Raw genomic sequence first — 19,846 nt, 5'->3', positions numbered from 1 at the left:
GAACAGCCCACAGTGGATGTCCTCACTTCCTCCTCGTCCGCTCTCCTGGCCTCTCTCTAAACTGTTCCAGCTGCCAGTCTGTGCTGGACAGCCGTGGATTTGCTGAAACGGGGTGCCAAGGCCAGCGAGCTTAACGGCCTCATAAATGCCGACTGAGTCAGCGGATGGTGCTGAGTCCTTGGCGGCCATAATCCGGGGGACGCCGCACACAGGGAGCAACGGCCCCTGGCTCTCCGCCTGCCTCAGCTTCTCCTGTGTGTCCCTTAAGGGCCGGGGCTCCTGCTTGTCCTTCGGTGCCCCTCTCACCGACTCTAACCCTTCTCTCTAGGACAGCTGGTCCATTGGGCCTAAGGCTTTTTCGGCTCATGAATCCATGAAACAGAAACCACGTGCACCTATGCAATGTCTAATTCGACACCCGTATTTGTTTAGCCCAAGTTTAAACAGTTTGCAAAGGCCCCAGTGACAGCATTTTGTACACGCTCAGACCTTCTTCATCATACATCATTCTTTTTTCTGTTTTAACTCCTACTTCCATTCCACTGACCTCGCAGATAACAAGCTTTATGAGATATAAATCACATATCAGACAAGTCATCCCCTTAAAGTTTACCATTTAATTTTTTTAGCATATTTAATATTGTGCATCCATCACCACAACCAGTTCCAGAACATTCTCCTCACCCCAACAAGAAACCTCGTACCCACTAGCGATCACTCCCCGTCCCCTGCTCCCGGCCACCACCCTAAGCAGCCACTCGTCTACAGTCTGTCTGTACGTTCGCCTCTTCTGGACATTTCATACAACGGAGCCGGACAACATGTGGTTTCTTGCGACTGGCTTCTTTTCCTTGTCATGATGTTTTCGAGGTTGTAGGATGAAGCAGCATTTCATTCCTTTTTATTACCCAATAATGTTCCATCGTAGGGATGCACCACATTGTGTTTACACGCCCGTCAGTCAGTGCACATCTGGGTTGTGCCCACTTTGGGCTGTTATGAATAATGCTGCCGTCAACATCTGTGCACAACTTTTTGTATCACCCACAGATTTCAAACCTAATTTATTTGTAGGCTTCAAAACCTTTCAGCAATAACCTTTTCATGTCTCATCCGCACACTATGCACATAAATTAAAATAAAGTTTCTGTGACCATAATCCACTACATACACAACAAAATTTTCTGAATTGAGTAGCAATAAATTCCATTATTAGCAGCACACAATTGGTCAGAGAATCATGAGTATATAACAGACTTTAACACTCATTAAATATAAAAAGTAAAATGTTATTGCAAATACATCCCTAATGAGATGAACTGGGATTATTTTCCAGTCATTAGTTCACAGGCCTGTGGATGCCTTATTATTACAATAAAACAGTTTGGATATTGGATACTCGCATCACTACTTTTATTTTTATAGATGAAGTTGCTGAGAAACTCTTCACATACCTAAGGGATAGAAATATTCTACATACAGCAATGTTTCTTAAATCTGTGAAATCTGCGCAAGTCTTGGCCCCAAAATCACGTTGTGATCTGTCACCAACAATCACTTTTAGGCCTCTCTCCAATATACTGAAGGCAAAGCACCCCGACCACCAGGCCTGTGAGAGGCAGTGTCACCCCGCCCTCAGTCACTCGCTTTCTCACACCACACTGGTGTTCATCACCCTTTGGCTGGAGTCCAGGAGGCTGCTCCACACCCCAAAGCCCATTCTAGCAAGAAGAAGGGAAGGCAAGAAACTGGCCTTTTTGCTGCCAAGCGGGAGGTGGGCTTGTCCCAGGGGATCCACTTCAGAAAAGGGTGCGTCCATGAAGGATGAATAACTGAAAGTCGCTTCCCCCACCCAGACCACTGACCTCATTTATTTCAACTGCTTGCCTCCCAGCTGCAGATTCAACTCAGCTTTCCCCAGGCCCAGACCCTATAGCCTGCAGCCCCATCGGCCCTTGAGCCCCTCAAGAGTCCCTCACGGAGCTACTCCCCACCAGACCCACTGCCCTCTGCTTATGCCCAGGCTGCTCACACTGCTGCCAGATGGATATGCTGCAAAAGCAGATCCCGTGGAGCCCCTGCCCTGGTGAAATCCTTCACAGGTGCCCGAGGTCTGTCCTGGCCCTTTGCATGGAAAGCACTTTCTCAGAGAGAGAGAGTGAGGCAGGATCCTCTCCAGGGAAACACAAACTTCCAGCCTCTGATCCCCAGACACAGTTAAGACAAGCCAGACCTCCAGGGCACGGATTCTGCAACAGAACTGGGTTAAGGCAGCTACCCGACAGGTGACCCTGAGTGGCTCTTTGACATCTTTGAGCCAGTTTCTATACTCCAGAGGAAAATATCATCTCTCTTAAAGGGTAGGTATAAACATTAAATGATTAAAATGTATGTAATGTGCTTAGTACAGTGCCCTACACATGGTAAATCAGAGTAAGACCTCAAGAAATCCTAGCCACCATCACTGTGAAATAAACAACCAACACTGTAAGCTGAGTGTCTAATCCCACTGCAAGGTGAGCCCCATCTGCAGCCTCCCCTCCCGTCTCCCCCCACACCACTGGCTCTCCTGGCCTGCTCGCTCCCAGATGGGGATTCCACATTCCTTCATCTTCGCATTCACCGTCTTCCTCACCTGGAATTCCTTCCCTGCCATCTGCCTGATGAAGGCCACCTTCAAAAAGGCCCCACTGGCTGCCCTGTCTCAAGTCTCCTCTGCTGATTCGTCCTCTTCTTCTAGAACTCTCAAGGTTGGAGTGCTCCAGAGCTCAGCCCCTGGGCCCCTGGCGATCTCTGAAGGCTCAAGCTTTCAATATTCAGTGCTGGTAATCTCCGATGGAAATTTCTAATGACCAGATTGGACCTCTCCCTCTCTGCTTGTCCGCCTCCCCTGGGATGTCAAGCGGAATCTCAACATTGTCAAGAATGAACTCTTGATCTTACCCCCAAATCTGTCCCACCTGCATGTGGCCTCCCTGCCCCACGTGTAACAAACTCTGTTCCACCTGCTCCTGCAGAAAACCCTTCATCTCTGTCCCCATGATAAATCGTTGGTGGTACCCTCAGAACACACCGGACTCTGGGGGCTTCTTAGCACTCTAGGACCCCGATCCCTGCTCCGACCCCCTCTGCTCCTTTCCTGAGCCCTGCAGCAGCTTGGACCTGCTCTGCCTGCCTCAGATCAGCCCCTACAGCCTATTCTCAGCACCTCAACCAAAGCAGTCTTCTAGAACCTCAGTCACACCGTGCTCTCCTCTGCTCCAGACCCGGCAGCGGCTCCCTCATTCTCTCATCGTAAAACCCAAAGTCCTTGACATGATGCTGAACAGTCTGACCCCTTCCCTCTCTGCCCTCACCTCCCATTACTTGGCCCCCTCACCCTCTGTTCCAGCCACACCAACTTCCTTGCCATTCCCAAATCTTGCCAGTAGGCAATTTCCTGTTTGCCTTAGCTGTTTCCTCTGCCGGGAAAACCCCTTCCACCAAGATCCCCACATGGCTGACTCACTGCCAATGTCAGACCTCATCTCGGTGACACAGCCCTGCCTGGAGCTGGGGCCCAGACACGGCCCCGGAGCCCAACGCATCCCGTCTCCTCCGCATGGGGTCCCAGGAAGCCCCGTCTCAGAGCTGGCCACACCCTGGCCTCGCAGATGAGGTCACCTTGCTGGGGTCCCCTCTGGCCCCGGGCTAAGACCTACGAAGAGAAGGGGTCAAGTCAACTGTCCCAGGTCAGCAGGCTTGCAAACGGCCGAGATTCGCACTGCGTCTGCACGACGCCCTACCGCGGCCTGCGCCCGCGTCCCGGTTCTGCCCCTGCGCAGGCTCTGACTCGACGGGCAGCGAAGTCAGCCCACTTCCAGCTCTAGGCAGAGTCGAATGGAGGGCAGTGAGCTCAGGGCATTTTTACTGATTCTTTAAATTCCAAGTCATTGCGTTATGTCCAATCTAAACTGGAAAGAAACAACAAATTTTTAATACATTTCCCGTTTTCATCAGTAGGTGTTAATTACAGAACAGCTCTGAGCAGAAAAGCGTGCTAAGCTGGAACCTTTCGGGTCCCCGCGCGGCCCTTTGCTCCCCCACCCGCCCCCTCCGACCGGCTCACTGTGAGCAGCGGGAACGCCGGCCTGATGACGTCCTCCGGCCGCTGACGTTCCGTCCCGGGGAGCAGGCGTTCTCTGGGCGGAGGGGCCCTCTCCGCAGCGACCCGGGGCGTTGGAGCGATTCTGCCCGGGCTCACATTCTCCCCCCATCCGCCGCCGACTAGGAGAACTGTGGGAATGAATGACTTAGCCTCTAAGTTTTAGCCTACTCAGCTTTAGTATTACAAGCTCCTCCTTTACAGGGGGGGTAAGGGGGCTGCAAGGACAGAACGAGGGGATGAGCCTGGAGCGCTGGCACAGGGGGAGCGGCGCCCGGAGAGCGCCCGTCCCAGGGCTCCGTCCCCACGGCCCACGCACGGCTGCAAACCCTCTGGGGGAAGATCACAGCTGAGCGGCTTTAGCGTAAATTCCCACCTTGTGAAATGGCCTCAGGAGGTTTGCTGGTGCCGGTAAACGCGTTCTGACTTCCTTGTCAGGGGGATGTTTGCATCCTCTTAAGTCTCACATACTTAACATTAAAGGGAACCACTTTTATATTATAAAAATAAAATAGCAGTTCTTAGCACAAATTACTACTTTTGTTTTTATCTATAATCTACATTCCCAGGAGTCGTACAAACTTTCTTTCTTTCTCATTCTAAGGAAACTGTAGCTTCCTGTCACTTCCCCTATTAATACGGTTGTTGTAACATCTCACTGTCTATTCAGCTGCATGATCAAAATAGGAAAACAGACTTCCTAACAGTTCAATAAAAGTGAGGCACCAACTCTATCTGGTCCATGACTGGACTGGACTTCTTTGGTTATTAATCTTTTAAAAAAGAAAACTACCTTAAGTGTCTTAATTTTGCAAAACTCCAGAACAATGACAAATACTAATTTTCTCTTTTTTCCGAACATTGCAAGACAACGCCTTTAGCCATTTATATTCATTGTCACTTTCTAGGAACAGGAAGAAATATTTTAAGAATTTCCCCAACAAAGTATCAACCAGAAAGAGGGCTTTATCAGGCCATTAGGAATCTCAGAAAACAAGTTTAAAAGTTAATGATAAGTTACAATGTCTCTATGCATTATCCCTCTTCCAGTTTTCTTATTTGCATTTAAATAAAAATGTGCCCGCCAGCTGCTTGCTTACAGTTTGATTTTCGGCTGTACTTTTCCTGGGTGCAAATTGTTTTGACTCTGCAAAGACTCGGTGACTCAGCACATTCAAGCTGCAGACTTCAGGTTTAGAGGGTGCCTGCATTCCCCGCCTCTTCCAAGTACTGCTGAGAAGCTGTCAGGATGGGATTTTTATTCTTCTTCTTGAAGGTTTGAAACACCAAAGAATGTAAACATATGGCTCTCCAAGAAAAAAATTTAAAAATAAAAGACAAATATAGAATGAAGAAAAATTAAGATTGTCATATAAACAGCTGAGTTGGATCCCTAATAAGACTGTTGCATTTAACTCCATTAGCATTTAAATGGCCCCAGTAGGACACGGAGGAAATACTTCACTGATGTTAAAAACGTGGGGAAGCTGGTAAAGCTTGCGCCTTCTCCTATTGTTTCAGTGGAGCCAGTTTTTTCCACTAGCAGGATAAACAGCCCACTGCGAAGGTAAAACCGCCACTGAGAAAACTCAGGTCATTTACAAAAAAGGCAAATCAACTCTTTTTTTTTTTATTACAAAGACTCTAAGGCCGAGAAAATGAGAAATTCGAGCCCTATGCTTTTCTAGTGGTGTAGGAACTCCCGGTTCCCAAACCTTGCCGATGATCAGAACCACAGGGGAGGTTTTCCTAAACGCAGATACACAGACCCCTTCCTGCCCCCAGTTCTGATTCAGTAGGTGCGAGGCGGGGCCCAGGCATCGGGCAAACACTCACCCAACGGCTTCCTTTCGTGGCGGGGGCGAGGGGTCCGACAGAGCTGATCAAACACAAGCTGCTGCAAAACTCAGTCACCACCACCCCCAACCCCAGGCCACCTGCAAACCGTACAGGAGGAAAGGCAGATACTCTAAAATACAGGAGAATGGTCTTTGTACGTTATCGTAGTTACTAAATATTAGGAACATTCTTAATTGTGTTAACTTTTAAAAGTCCCAAAGAAATCCTGACTTCAAAGTTATTTTAGGATGTGACCTTGCCTCCCAGTTTCTGTTTATCATGAAGAGCTACACATATCTTTGCGCCAGAAGCAAAGCCGCCTCGGCCAGGCCCTGCGCCACCCGTGGCCTTCAGTCCACTCCCACGGTCTTCGCGGCAGCCCGGGAGGAGCTCCTCGCTCCCCACTGTACAGAGGACGTGCAGGCTGCGAGCAGCATTTCAGCGACAAGGCCAAGATGTGAGCCGGCCGGTGGCTTCCTCGGAGGAATGCACACGTCAGGTACGAACCTGTTCACGTGGTAAAGGCTCTCTGGCCTGGTGCAACCTTCACACCTTCGGCGAACACTGGGGTGGGCGTCTTGCCAGGCACCAGGCAGAGAGGAGGAGCAGCGGCCCCCTGCCTTGGACAGGCCCCCCACCCCTCTCCGGGTGGTGGAGAGGCCCAAGGAATCGTCTCTGCGAGGGTCCCCTGGACCTCGACAGTCGTCTGTCCCGTTGTCCTTAGGCGCACACCGTGGCTCTCTGACCGCACGTCTCTGCACGTCGGATTCAGAAATGCATTCCCCCAAAGTACGGGGGCTGCGTGCTCTGTGAGGTGCGGCGGGGGCGGGTGGCCGGGGGGCCCTCGCTGAGAGCCTTCACAGAGGACGTGGTTTGGTGCCGAGGCTGAGAGGATCTCCCTGAGCACAGGGGAAAGGGTGCTCTGGGCCCAGAGCGGCACGAGCCCAGCCTCCCTGGCCAGCAGGGAACCGCACTGCCCAGGTGCAGCTGGGGGAGCGACGGAGGGGCAGGCGGGGAGGCCAGGAAAAGACCAAGAAGGGGATTCCACGCTCCATGAGGAATTTAGGCTTTAAGAGAGTAAGGGAACCAAGAGTGGTTTTCATGCACAAATAGGACAGGGTTTGAACTTTAGGAAGATGACGCTTGCCACAGGGTGGAGAACAGCCTACATGGAAGGTGCAGGGTCTGAAGATCAGGGGAAGGCTGGTGCAACAGTCGGGCCAAAGCCCCCTCCAGACTCAAGCCTTGGTCCTGGGGCGAGAGGGGGGACCTCACTGGAGAAACTTCTGAGGCTCGGGGTGTGAGCTTTGCAGCCAGGTGGCAGACTGCCAGCTGCAGGCCTCTAGCTGGGCTCGCGGGCAAGTTCCTTGCAGGTACCTGGTGGCTGGCTGGCTGCAGATGGAGGGTAAGTGAGGGAAGCACGCAGGCTGTCCGCACGGTTCCTAAGCAGGTGGGTGGGGGCACCTTCGGCCAGGCTGGGGACACGGAAGAGGAGCTGGCCTGCAAGGCAGGGTGGTGGGTCTGCTGCTGAACATGGTGAGCTCGGGGGGCCTGAAGATTTTCTTTTATGAATGGTTGGTTGGGGTCAGAGCTAGAAGAGATTCATGAGTCGCGGGATCACAGCTGAACCCCTGGGAATGGCACCTCAGGGGACACTGTTCGTAGGCCTGTCAGCGGGAGCCACAACAGCAATTAGGTCATTCAGAATGGAAGCTCTGGCTCAGGTTCATCAGAAACAGAGAGCCATTCAACAAACATGCCCCAAGAGCCCACGACATCCCAGGCAGCGCCCCGGGGGCCCTTACAAGGCTCCAGCGAACAGAGCAGCCCACCCACGGGGGCAAGTGGCAGGCAGCAGGCGGCTGAGGGCCTGGGGGAGGCCCACGCTGGCTCCAGGGCTCAGGTAAGGCCTGCTGAGTAGGTGACACTTGAGCTGAGACCTGAGATGACACAAACACTAGCTGAGGGCTACTAAACTAAGGCTTCTTCTAAGCCTTTTATTATGTGTATTATCCTATTTAGTCCTTCCAACAACCTAGTAAGGGAGATACTGTTATTGACCCCCTTAAAAACAGGGGAACTGAGCCCCAGAGCTGTTGAGGAGCCGGCCGGCCGGGCCTGCACAGCGAGAGGTGGGTAGGGAGCACCGTGCTGCAGGCCGTCAGCTCCTCGGAGCACGCTCCTACCCACTCGCAGACCACCTCCCGCTGTCTGGGACGCTCAGAAAACCAGAGTGAAAGAGGGAGGAAGCCATAGACAGTATGGCACCGTGGTCAGTGGCACAGAGGGTGTGTCTAGAAATAGTAGGCGGCTGGTGTTTGTTATATTGTTATTTAAAGCTCAGTAGCTTCACAGAGAAGCGGTCAGAAAGCCCCAGATTTAAGTGCCGGCTCACCATTCACTAATTCTGTATCTGGGGGACAAATAACAACCTCTTTGAACCTCAGATCTTTTCAGCTGTAAAATAAACCTAACCCACAACTCAAGGATTCCCCTGCAGATGAAGGCTATAGCCCACGTGGCGATGGCAGCTGTGCAGTATACAGTGTCATCTTCGGCAGCTGGGGATGCTAGAGAAAGGTCCCCATGGCAGAGAACACACCGTCATTTCTTCACAAAAAGCTGAAGTTCAGGGTGGGCTCAGCGTCAGAAACAGGATTGTTAATAACTAATAACTGTAATAATGATTAATAACTAATTGTTATTCTGAGAAAAAACCTGGGTGGGGCGAACAAAGTCCCTTTGACACCCACAGCTGGTCTTACCAACTGGTAGGGAAAACCGCCTGTCTTCAGCCCCTGAGAATTTGCTTGGATACAGTAAGGGGGGTTCAACTCACCAACAGCCCATTCTCTGGGGACTCGGTCGGGAAGGACAGGCTTCTGCACGGTGCAAAGCCCCCTCTACTTGCCTCATTCCGGAACAGTGTCGTCCCTTGCAAGGTAGAAACAAACAGCAAAATGAAAGTGAATTAGTTCGTGGTAATAACAGACCCCAAGATCCCGGGGTGCCGTGTGCAGGGCCGCAGGGGCCCCGCCATGTGCTGCGATGGTCCAGAAGGAGGGCTCCCAGTCAGCAGCGCAGAGCTGACTGTGGAGAGGACCCAGTGCCAGCTTTGGCAAACTGCAGGGAAGTGCCTGTCAGCAGGGCGCTGCCTGCCTGCACCTCCTGTGGCACCGGCCTCTCCTCCCCACGAGGGCAGCTGTGCCCAGTACAGCCAGGCCCACCGGAGCGGAGGCAGCCCCTGTTCAGCCGACAGTCCATCCTGGCCTGTGAGGGCTTCGCCCTGCTGGTCTCTGGGGAGTGTAACTGCCTCTGCAAGGCCTTCCAGAACGCCTGCCCCTTCGAGGCTCCCACCTGGATGTGCCCACCTCCCCCAACAGCGCCCCCACCTCCACACACACCCACACAAAGTCACAAGAACATTCTATTTCACTTTCTTTATAGTACTTAAAACTATGAGAAATTATCTTGTTTATTTTTTTACTGGTTTCTTTTCTTCCCCTCCCCACCCTCTGCTAAAAATGGAGAGCTCCGTGCATACCTAGATGTTGGCTTTCTTGTTCGCCTTCTATCCCCAGCACCTGGCAGGAAGTAAAGAGCTCAATAAATATTTATTGAATCAATAAAGTAACGCAGAAGAGCCATGATCAAGTTGCAGAGGCAGAAAAGTAAAAGCTGAGTCTGAGAAAATGGTGAGTAGCTCCTTCTGGTGCGGCTGCGCACAGAGAGATGGGGCCACACGGGCTGCCTGCAGAGGCCGGGCCCAGCCCGGACCGAGTAGGCAGGAGTCTGAGCAAGCGACCCCGAGAGGGCCCTGAACAGAGGTCCTGAGGTAGGGGTAGGACTGTGAAAAGAATTCACTGAGATGAAGCTAGAACACCCAAGAAAAAAAAAACATTCATTACCCCTAAAATAGGCAAACTTAGGAACTCTGATGGGATGTAATATGTGACATGCATATAGTTAATGATACTGTTTTACATATTTGAATGTTGCTAAGAGAACATGCTAAAAGCTCTCATCATCATCACAAGAAAAATAGTTGTTTAACAAATGGAAAAGTTAAGTCTCACGAGTGCTGGAAAACACTTGGGGAACAGTTTCCTAACAGTCAAAGAATCAGCTTGGTGATATCTCTGAAAAGTGAAACTGGACGTGTTCAAAATGCAGCCATTCTGCAGCCAGGCATCTGGCCTAAGAACTCACATCCGACATCTGACACAGGTAAACATAATACAAGCACTGTTTATATCAATGAGAGATTTTAAACAATCTGCATATCTACCAACGGACTGACTAATAAAATGTGGTATTATTCATACCATGAAATATCAGACAGCAATTAAAAGCAATGAGTGCACATGTATGAATTACATATATAAAAGCAGGGGCAGATCTCAAGAACAAAGTTCAGTCAGAGTAAACCAACCACAGAACAACAGGTATAGTGGAACCATTTATGATATAAGCCCATGAAACACTACATATTAGTTATGACTACATGTAAACATATAGAAAATATTTTAAAAGCACATTTCAAACCACACATGGGCTCTGAGGTGAGGATAGAAAGAGGGGATGGAACAGAAAATAGCATTCAAAGGGAATGTGACCTAATCTCCAACGTTTTATTTCATTAAAAAGGTTGAAACAGAAATGACAAAAATTCTAATAGTTGTTAATTTTGGATGATGGGAATATAATACAATTTTTACTGGGAATCATTAGAGGGCTGCCAGACACAGATGAAAAACTAAAAGGGTTTTGGGATGAGTGGAGAGCATAGAGAAAGTTGAATGGAGGAAGGGTTAAAAATTATACCTTTTCTTTTTTGATGATAAGAGGCTGGCTACACCATTAAAAGAACTAAAAAAAAAAGAAAAGCTATTGCATTTCGTTCTAGAAAAGTTTGCTGTATTAATGACACATCCGTGATGTTCAGGAAGAAGTCAGAATTCAAAACCCCGAGCCAGGGTTTGATTGCTGTCCTAGGAAATGAGGAATCAAATGAGTGCCTCAAACAATTTTCTTCAAAAACAAAAACACAAAAATGTTAAGGTTCCTAGAGTATTTACTTGGTGTGTCTGGTTTGTTTACAGCATGTATAGAAACCCCGACAGAGCGCCTGTTCTCAGAGAATGGGAGCCTCCCTCTTTGAAAGTCAGTCTGCTAAATTTTAATACACATGTGACTAGAAAGCCTGGGTTCTGATCTCTGATAATCAACTAACTATGCTAGTCAGGCAACTTGCTAACAATTTCCTTTCCATGCCAACAACATAGATTAACAGAGCAATGACCCAAATTCACACTTTTCAAATAAAAAATTTCAAACAGAATACTTTTGAAATCAACCTCCCTGTTCTTACATGAAGACAATCCACTTCCAGTTATCAAAAGAATGCATTCGTCTTTACTAGAAATGCACTCCCATTAGTATTTCCTATTTACATGTTTGCATGGAGCCCTCCTGTTCTAATACACTGTGTTTTGCAACTCCTGAAAAAGCCAATCGTTTTAGCTTTTCTCTAAAGAGGGAAACACGAGACAGTGGGTAACTCACGGGCAGAGTCAATATTGGAACCCAGAACCCGGGGGCCTGGCATTCCCAGTTCCTAAAACACTGAGGCTTCTGCTAACCCAGCAGAATTCGCTGCTTCACAGGACTGTGCTTATTTGAGAACTCGGGGACCGGCATGTCAGCTTCCCAAGCTTTCTCCTCCAGAAGTAGGCAGCAGTCAAGAACAGAAGTGGGCCTGCAAGCTACTCGTTAATAGTTGAGGAATATCTGAGCTTAAGGGACTCTACTCACTTTGTCTTTTAATAAGGCAGAGAGCTAAACTCAACAGATACACCCTAACAAGTCCAGAATTAACATCACTTTGCTGGTGAGTTCGTTGATGAGCTCTCTGTTCAGACTGGCTTACAGTCAAATCAATCCGTACCATTTAAACTATTTGCAGTTTTAGGTTTGTTCCGAGTTGGTGCTATCTTAGAAGAGCCGAGCTCCTAACAGCCATGGGACTGGACCTCTGGGACTGACCTTATAAAGCCAACGGTTAGTGACTGTGTATATAAGGATTTAAGAGATTTTTTCAGCAGAATAAAGTCGCTGAGGAGCCAGCAGGTGTAAAATGGCATTTCTTTCCAGTAACAAACTGAAGAGTGCATAAGCACCTGAAATTAAAAGATGGCTTAAAAGATAAACTGATATACCAAAATTCACATTTCCTGACAAGATCAGTATTTTCAGTGAAAAACAACCCAGGCGTGTTTCTGACAGTGCCTTCTCAGGGGCCTTTAAAAAGCTTTTACAAATATTTCTTCACTATCACATATTTCTCATTCTAGTTTTGTAAGTTAAAAGAAAAGGAGCTAAAGTATTTACCCAAAGTCACACAGCCAATTCCTAGCAGAAATCAAACAAGAGTACAAATTTAATTCAGCAGTTAAGAATCTGACATAGTGTGTCTTTTTTGCTAGACTGTATCGCCTCCTTATTTTAGTTCCCTTAAGAAATAACTGTTTTCAGATCAGTGAAAGTGGTCACATTACAAAAGAAAGAAGGCCACCTTTAATTATCGTCAGGTCCTTTCTTGAAGTAACAAAAGAATCAAGATCGTGCTCAAAAATAAGCTATAAAAATAACGTATCGGAGAATGTTACCTACATGTCTGAGCCTTCGTCGTATTCATTGAAATGCCATAAATCTTCCTTTCCTATAGCTAAAATATCCTAGACGCACACAGACCCATCACTCAATCTCAGTCCATTAGTCCTGCCAAGGTCAGTATCGAGTATTCCTGAAATTTTCGCTTGTAGAATGAATAGATGTTTTGTAAGGATTATCTATTCAGGCAGAAAAAAAGGGGGGGAGGGGATGAAAACGAGAAACAATTAGCTATTCAACTGGCACTGAGCAAATTCCAAGTAAGAAATCCTTTGTTTGTTTTTATTTTGTTTTTGTTTTTCTTACCTACCTTGGGATTCCAGTCCATGAAAAGAAATACATCCTGTGAGGCTTTTCTGGAGCCTTCCGCAGGCCTCCGTGGAGATGGTGACGTCGGTGGTAGCTCTATTTTGCGGCCAGGGACTGGAACCCAGAGCTGTCTATTTGCATTTCAACACCGCTCTTTTGTTTTCTGTCCCCCCACAGGCTCAACCAGTTCAAACAGCAGGTAAAGGACGCAGTTAGATCTAATGACCCTAGAAAACTCAAAGGAGAACATTTGTGCAAACAATGAGGTTGTTTTAGCTAAAAACTACCACTTACTTCATCAGTGAAGCCTACAAAGTGCAAACTAGACCATCTTGTTAAACATTTACCTGAGATTCTTCTTAATACCCGCTCTGCCCTAGCGGTGGGGGCAGTGGAGGTGAGTTCTGCCTCCTGGAATGTCTCCTGAATAAATACCAGTAAAATGTGCACATGCTCATTGGAATTTACAGGTTGCAGTTTGCACTTGATTCGGAGAGCGACAGCCTGTATCATTTCTCCTGAAGCATCTCTCCTACAGGGCACTACCAAAGTTAAAGGAGGAAAATGCTTGTTCGTGGAGAGAGTTGGACAGGGCGGGTAAAGGTCCAGCCATCCCAGCACCTGCAGGATGCCCGGCCCCAGATGCTGCTGGCGTGCAACTCCTGTCACGCCCAGCCAGGGGACTGCACGGTCAGGCCTCCGTGACGTGATCTAGGAGGCAGCTGTCCAAGAGTTTGATAATCCCAGCAATATTAGCAGATGAGTATTTGAAAAAGTACATATTTTTAACAGGGAAATCCTCCAGGGTCCATTTTGAAGGTCAGTGTTTGGGAAAAGCCTACAGTCAGGAGGTCACTGAGGGGCAAATCAGGGGTGGAAGAGACTGTAGGTTCATTCCCCAGGGTCCACGGCCACACAGCCGGCTTGGGACGCGGGCTAGGTCCCCAGGCCCCCACAGCGCGCTCTTGCTTAGATGGGGTTCACAGGGAAACTATGTCACACGGAATTCTGAGACTCAGCCAGTCAGCCTATGATGAAGACGTGTCTGCACAGACTCCAGAGGCCCGATCTGAGCACCCAAACCAGCTCCCTGTGAAAGGACTTCAGCTCTTTGGTAAGCATCTCCTTCTCCGACCCGACTGAACTGCAGTCCCGACTGTCCTCAGAGACCCCGGAACCTCCTGTCTCCCCTGCACTTTTTCCCAGTTCTTCGGCCTCTGCCTCTTCACCTTCCTCCTTATTCAATCTAGATTCCAAGATCTAAGGTCCTGGCCAGACTCCCTTCGCCTCTCTCTATTTCCTGCAAGTCCACCTGGAAAACACGAGCGTTGGGTGAGCCTGGCCGGGCCCTTCCCCTCCCAGGCACGTCCGCAGACTGTGCGGGACAGGCCCCAGCCGGGAGCTGGGCCCGTGGGCAGGGCCTTCAGACGGCCCTCAGCCCTCCCACTGCCCCGAGCTCGCGCCCCAGGGGCTGGCTGGAAGCCCCTCCGACGTTCCTGAGCTCCCAGCACACCCACCCGCCCCTTCACTTCATCCTTTTTGCGCAGATGAGGGCTCCCTGGTCCCCCCTTCAGCCGCAGCCCTGCCTGCCCTCCTGCCTCAACATGAGTGGGGCTCCTCCCCTCCTGTGTCGTCCCTCCACCTGTGCTTTGCACTCTCTCCCCTCCCATCACATTCAAAACAAAAGCCAAGGAATGTCTTCACCTTAGTTTACAAGACCTTATATTATCCGGCCACCCCACCCAGCTCTGCGGCCTCAGTCCCCATCCCAGTCTCTTCCTTGTTTACTCCGCTGCAGCCACAGCCTCGGCCTCTTCAGCGGAACATACCAAGCAGGCTGTTGCCTCAGGACCTTTGCTCACACTGTACTGTCTGGGTGTCTTTCCCCCGGTATGCACAGCACAGGCTCGGAGCTCCCTCACTTCCTTCAGGACCCTGCTCCAGGATCCCCAGGTGGGAAAGGCTGACCTGACCTTCCTTGACCCCAAAGCCCATCCAAAGCAGCCCCCCTCCCACCTCAGGTTCTCTGTCTCCATCCGCTGCTTTTCCCCCCCGGCAGCACTGTCTCCACCTGGTAAGTCCTATGCTTGTTTGCTTATTGTCTGATTTCCCCCAGAAGGGCAGGGCCTCTGCCTGTTGTGTTCACAGCAGTACCCCTAATACCTAAAACAGTGCCTGGCTCCTAATAGGCACTCAAAAGAAAAAAAAAGAGCTGAATTTGATGAAAGAATATAGATGACTTTATGGTGCTAAAAACCACTTCCAACAGTCTCAGTCCTTCAGGCCTGGGACCGGGCAGCTCTTCCCTGGGGAGGGAGGAAACCTGGGTTCCTCACGTGCAAGAGAGCGGCTGGGAGCTTCGGATAATCAGCTCTAGTCTGCGCAACCCATTTGATGCCAGTAAGAGACCGAGAGGCCGAGGGAACGGCGCCCAGCTCAGCTGGACTGACCTTTACCTTGCCCTCCGTAATGGGTTCTCCACAGCACCCTTCTCAGGGCAGCTGCAGGGACAGGCACTGCAGGGCCCGCACAGCTTCGCCCTTAGGTCTCCCTCCTGACTCTGCCCTCCCAGGACAAAATGCAAACGAACTACCTTTACAAAGGACTAACTGACAGGCAGTCCGCAGAGCCGGCAGACAGTGAGGGGTACCCCCCACCCCCCGCACCACCCTTTACTCCTCCCCTGACCAACCTATGTCCTCCTCCTCAACCTGCCTGTAGATTTTCAAAATGCTATGCTAAATAAAATGTTGTTGGCCTTCGTGTTTGAAAATGTTGTTGCTGAGATGGCTGTTTTCTACGCTTGAATTTTTACAGTCAGCAGATAAAGTAATGGGCAGTAAATTCAAGACCAGTTCCACAGATTGGATCAACTTCCTCTTAAGCGGCCCGACAAGAGTGAAGGCTCCCCCCACCCCTTGGTTTTATATTTGACATGTTAATGAGGAGATGGGACTAGTAAATGCAAGCCACAGGCGGTTAAAATGGTTTCAGCCATTAGCCCTAATTATACATGCCTTGAAATCTTTTAGTGGAAATGTCACACTATAAACATCATCTTTGTTTCACATCCTGTTCTTTTCCATTGTTGCCTGACAGAAGAAGTACCAGTGAATAGGGAAATTACTTATTTGGCTACAAAAATGAACATAAAATTGGAGTCATCTACCAGGCAGAGAACCAACAAAATTCTTGGGATTTTGGGGCTCCTGTTCTCAACACCCTTGCTTGTCAGAGGGGGAAACCCAGGTCAAGCAATTCGCTGCAAAGCGCAAGTCCTGTGGCCCGTGCGGCCAAGACTGAGGCACCCTGACCTGCCCCAAGACCGTGTATGTTCACCAGGACCCAGTAATTATCTTCTGACTGGTACAGGAGGAGGGAGAGAGAGAATTTCCACAGAAGACCTGCTTATGACTCTTTTGATGCTATTCACAGTTACAAATTGCAAATTACTTTTCAAAATTAGTTAGCTCAAAATACCCAGACACCTGGCCACAGGCTGCCAACCTGATGCTCAGATGGGCGCCTTGACCGGCTCGGCCCGTGACTCCCATCACTCAGTTGCCCTGGGCCCCAGCCCCAGCCGCCTCCGCCAGGAGAAACATGAGTGACTCTGGGAACTGATCACAAAACTGCAGCTGGACCGAATTCTTCAAGAACGGTGGCTCCATGACCTGGGACGCCTCACAGCCAGGACATTTTTCTCCGTAAGTCAGCTCTGGGTAATGGAAACAATTAGAAGAAATTCAGATGTGCACAGAACTTCTCTTTCTGCCTAATATGGAAATAATAATTAACTGTCCAAACATGTAAGCATGTTTGCTCACGGCTGATGATTCACCTTTAAAGTTGTGCAAAGAAAATGTCAAACTTTTTGTAAAGTAACTTAACAATGTGTGTCAAGAGTCATGAAAATGTATCTATTCCTTTTGACACAGTAATCTTATTACTGGAAACTGATCTTCAGAAATTATCCAAAAGAGAAAAGATGTTCACTACAAAATCTGAATTAACTGAAATGCCCAGTAATAAGGAAAAGGTTAATTGGAGCACATCTTCCCAGCAACATATTACATAGCCATTAAAAATTAATGACAAGGACTGTCACAACATGGGCAAAATGCTGAGGACAGTGTTAAATGAAAAAGCAGAATACAAATTATATGTGCATTATGACTGTTCTGATATATTTTGATGTAGGAAAAACATGAAGGCAGGATTATGGGTAATTTTTTTTCCCCTGGTTTTTCCTTAACTTTTGTAATGTTGACTTACTGTTTCAGTAATTTTCAAAAGGAAAACAGGTTATGTACAATGCTTCATACACTGCACTATACACATTTATCAATACATAAATAATTTATAAAAATAAACAGTTCATCTCAAATATTTGTCCTTAAAAATTGGGGACAGGGAATAACTAGAACAACATTTGGCAACCTGCAGAATATTCACACAGGTATTGCCTCCACCCCACGAGAACGTCTGCCTCAGGCCCTCTCCAAAAGACACGGGTCATGCACGTCTGTATCCCAAGCTCCCACCGGGCTTGTGAAAGCATCTGGGTCCATCTCCCACAACCCCCCTGTACTCTGGAAGCAAGTAAGCCCTTTCTAGACTGGACTTTGGATCCTGACCCAGAGGTAGGAAAGTACACAGCTGTGAGGCCTTTGTTTTGATATTTGTTTCTCAAAAACGGGTTTTTCACGCCCATGCACCCGTGGAGCTACCTGGCAGAAATCCCTGCAGCTCTCTGTAGGGGGGTGAACTGGGGGCTGCCCCTCTTGCTTCTGGTCTGCTGCTGAAAGGAGTGAATTATCCCCGCAAATGATGCAGGAATGATCCTTCACTCTGACTCCATAGGCTCGCATTCGTGCAGATAAAAATATTGGTCATTAATGTTTACACGTGAGACATTTTTGTTATAAAAAGCTTTGAAAAGGATTTTTAAAAGCCCCACTATATTCTACAGATGGCTTCACTGTCTGGAGATCAAAATGCTCATATCCACCTAGAAAAGCAGAGCTACTGCTAAGCTAATGCTTGGGAAACTTGAATACAGTCCCTGTGGCTCATCGGCAGATAATAATAAGAAAAAGTAGGCCCTATATTCATAAATATGAATTATACCATTTCAAATGAATGCTTTTGCCAATCATTCTTCAAAACAAAAAATTTGAGTTCTATAGGATTTGTTTTCATCTGTCAAGTTCTTTCTAAACCATCATACCTATGTTGCTCAAAAATTGTTGAGACCTTGGGTCAAGGAGACACTTGCATTGGCTTTTACAGAAAATGTGCTTCTCTACACCAAACTGGCCACTTAAGCAATAATGTGGACATGATTTATCTCACAGTGTTCAAAGCTGGATCTTCACTCCAGCTGTGTCACGACCGTACAGTCAGTCAGGGGCAAGTAGGGAAAATGCTCCTAAACAGAGAAAAGCACTCAAATGGCCAGAAGAGTTGTGTACCCAACATTTCAGAATAACCTTAATAAATGTTAAATTACCCACATGCCAAAGACTAAAAATCACTGACAATAATAATGCTTAAGTCGTAAGGACAGCAGAACATAAAATAAGCCTCTTTATATCGCATAAAGATTGTCTTCCAAGCATGGTCTTATGTTAAGCAGTGGTGTGCAGTGTATATCAGCATAACCTCAGACTATAGGTACCTGAGAACAGAGGCAACTAGTTACTTTGGTCACAGCAGTATCTCCAGGACCTAGTAGGTTCTCAATAAATATCTGTTGAGTGGATGAATGAAGGAATGCACAAATAAAGGAACACAGCTCATCAAAATAAAAGCACGATTTGCAGTGTGAGAGAATGTATACTTGCCTTAGCAAGTCAGAAAAGAGGCTGTAGTCAGAACTGAGTAAGTTTCCTACATACTGTACTTAAAAATTGGGCATTCCAGTTTTAAATTTGGGTGTAGAGCCTACATTTTAAAAATGGCTAAAATATTAACAGAACCAAATGAGGCCCATGCCAAAGACTGCCTCTGAGACTCCATCAAGCCGGCCTTTCAGAAGCTGACCGACAGGTCCCGGGCGCCTCGTCACACCTCCTTACTCTCCCGCGGTCTCTGAGCACCATTTCAGTTACGTGCACTAAGGAGCTCAGAGGCTGCTCGGAGGGTCAGGAAATGAGACACAGTCCGCAGTGCACCTTACCTCTTCCGAAGGCACAGTGTGATGTGCACCCCACCCCCGCCCTCCTGGGGCTCAGTGTCCCGGGCCCGTCCTTGGCAGCGCCGACCACATCCAGTTACCCTGTCTGCTCTTCTGTCTGCTCACTCCCACCAGAATGTTACTTCCAGGAGAACCTTGCCCGTCTTAGTTTATCAGTCTATTCCAGCACCTGACTCGGTGCCTGGAACCTGGGAGATACTCAAGTTCTTAAGAATGAATGAATGAGTGACTCAGGGTGAGGTCAACAGCTTAGCGATGCCCACAGGTAGGCATGGTAAAAATGTTCTCAGACTGCTACTCTAGGCTACCATATGACAATACAGCATTGTTGTTAAATAAGACTTGGTAAAAGGCTTTCTAAATAATGGGCACATTATCTACAGATGAATGACCCAAGTCTTTCCTTAGACTCTAAGAAAGATCTGCACGGTTCAAAGCTCAAACCACTCTCAAATATAAAGAGAGGCCTACATTCCTAAAAATAATTTTTTAAATTAAGGCATTAAAAACTGCAAGATTCCAGCTACATCTGCAAGTCTAGTCTATTCAATTCAACAAATATCAATCTCCTGTCATGCTGCTTCATTATCACTGATATGATAAAAATACCCAATTCACTAATTCTCAACATACTCATATCACTAATGGTGGTTGAGTAGAAACTCAAAGACATTTTAATTTCT

At 48.1% G+C, this 19,846-nt stretch overlaps 2 long non-coding RNA genes across 14 annotated transcripts; one reads left to right on the top strand and one right to left on the bottom strand.

Moving 5' to 3' along the window:
• Positions 1 to 602: 602 nt before the first annotated feature.
• On the bottom strand, positions 603 to 13,148 carry LOC118969827 (uncharacterized). Of its 11 annotated transcripts, none has more exons than XR_005057654.2 (7): positions 12,966 to 13,148; positions 12,656 to 12,834; positions 9,528 to 9,567; positions 5,245 to 8,917; positions 4,521 to 4,614; positions 4,109 to 4,275; positions 603 to 3,953 (listed from the first exon to the last, which is right to left on the bottom strand). It is a non-coding gene; the product is annotated as an uncharacterized lncRNA (long non-coding RNA). The 11 variants fall into 11 exon arrangements; XR_012122987.1 differs by having other exon boundaries at positions 4,109 to 4,614; positions 5,245 to 5,453; positions 5,981 to 8,917; XR_012122988.1 differs by having other exon boundaries at positions 4,109 to 4,614; positions 5,245 to 5,413; positions 5,981 to 8,917.
• On the top strand, positions 12,029 to 17,351 carry LOC108389988 (uncharacterized). Of its 3 annotated transcripts, XR_012122981.1 has the most exons (4): positions 12,029 to 12,043; positions 12,711 to 12,771; positions 13,142 to 14,078; positions 14,215 to 17,351. It is a non-coding gene; the product is annotated as an uncharacterized lncRNA (long non-coding RNA). The 3 variants fall into 3 exon arrangements; XR_005057649.2 differs by lacking the exons at positions 12,029 to 12,043; positions 12,711 to 12,771 and having other exon boundaries at positions 13,341 to 14,078; positions 14,215 to 14,296; positions 14,763 to 17,351; XR_012122982.1 differs by lacking the exons at positions 12,029 to 12,043; positions 12,711 to 12,771 and having other exon boundaries at positions 13,342 to 14,078; positions 14,215 to 15,038; positions 15,782 to 17,351.
• Positions 17,352 to 19,846: the final 2,495 nt, after the last annotated feature.

Source organism: Manis javanica, chromosome 11 (assembly GCF_040802235.1).
Source record: "Manis javanica isolate MJ-LG chromosome 11, MJ_LKY, whole genome shotgun sequence".
Lineage (NCBI taxonomy): Eukaryota > Metazoa > Chordata > Mammalia > Pholidota > Manidae > Manis > Manis javanica.
The sequence above is the reverse complement of the archived record's forward strand: the minus strand, read 5'-3'. Positions and strand labels throughout refer to the sequence as shown.